The sequence below is a fragment of the Camelus bactrianus genome, chromosome X, assembly GCF_048773025.1.
Source record: "Camelus bactrianus isolate YW-2024 breed Bactrian camel chromosome X, ASM4877302v1, whole genome shotgun sequence".
NCBI classification, from domain to species: domain Eukaryota; kingdom Metazoa; phylum Chordata; class Mammalia; order Artiodactyla; family Camelidae; genus Camelus; species Camelus bactrianus.
Window position 1 is genome coordinate 103,632,236 of NC_133575.1, and position 1,510 is coordinate 103,633,745.

The window sequence follows — 1,510 nt, forward strand, 5'->3', positions numbered from 1 at the left end:
TACCACCACCCTTTTCCTGGAGCCTGCGCTTTCCAAGACCCGGGCAACAGAAGAGAGCATTTTGTAACTCAAGGCCAGGAAGGAAATGAGCACTCATTTAGCATAATACAGTACAGGAGAAATGCTAGCAGGATATTAACCTTCCACACCGAAGAAATCTATGGATCGCCTGGTGATGGGGAGTGGAAGGCTAATGTAGGAGGATAGAGGGGAAGACAGAGAGTGATTGGGCAAACAGACATATGAAATCCCAAAGAATGTCTAATCAGTTATTCAAAGAACATTATCCGACTTGCTTTTCTTACAGTTGCAGAAAAAAAAAAGAGAACCAAGGACTTCTTCAAACAGGGGATTCTGTCATTTTCTACTGCTGCCAGCCAAAGGAATGGGACATTTCTATACCAAACAGCACACTCTTGGAACCACAGCGTGGCTCCTTTATGAACTCCTATATCCATCCACAATCGCGAGTCAAGAATTTAGATTGCAAGAGAAGATTAGCATGGCCCCTATGCAAGGATGACATGCAAATTTATGAAGCGTTCCATATTTAAAAAAAAAAGAATTTAGATTGCAAAATTCACTCTATTCTCTGGATTCCACAGGCTTTTCTGCCCCCAGGTCAGGTTTTGCAAGGGGCTCTTAGCTTGTGCTATGCTGCTGTTTTGAAAAACCCAGCTCCACTCTTTTCTTTCCCTGAAGGCACAAGTCTTTCTTCCTTGCAGCTCCTGTCGGTCTTCACCTCCTAGTTCACTTCTCCTGCCTCCAGCTCTCCAAGAGCCAACATATCTCTTTGCTATCATTCTGATCTTCCTGCCCAAATATGGATTTACAATGACAAAGCAACTGCTTTGCTCTGAATTCAGCCAAATAGGGGTACTTGGAGGTCATAGGCAACTGATGAGGGTGGAGGTGGTTTCAAAAATTAAAAGAATTTTCTTCCTGATAAAAAGAAGTTATGCTTATTGTTTAAAAATTCAAAAAAAAAAAAAAAAGAAAAGAAAGGAAAATAGAATACTCAATCACAAGACCCAGAAATAACCACTCTTAACATTTTGGTGAGTGTTTTTCAATATTCATCCATTCACTTGTTCATTCATTCCTTCAAAAAATATTTATTAGTGCCTACTAGGTGCTAAACATTGTTTTAAATTCAAGGGATACGTGAGTAAAGTAGAAAAACAAAACTCTCACCCTCATGACCACATTTACATACACATAGACACATACAATGATACATTAATGGGCTCATACTATATATGCTATTTTGTAACCTGCTCTTTCATGTAATAATGTGTGGCAGTTCTCTTTACATGTCAATAAATATTGATTTATGCCACCCTTTTAATGTCTGCCTGGCATATCCTATAGTATATATGCACCATGACTTATTTAATCGTCTCCCTATAGACATTTTATTTCCAATTTCTGCTATTATAAAAAATACTGTGATGAATATACTTATACATGTATATATTTACGTGCTTGTCCAATTATCTTGTCCATTTGG

General features: G+C 38.3%; 1 pseudogene; it reads left to right on the top strand.

Moving 5' to 3' along the window:
* The first annotated feature begins 457 nt into the window (after positions 1–457).
* LOC123612326 (U6 spliceosomal RNA) lies at positions 458–554 on the top strand (annotated as a pseudogene).
* Positions 555–1,510: the final 956 nt, after the last annotated feature.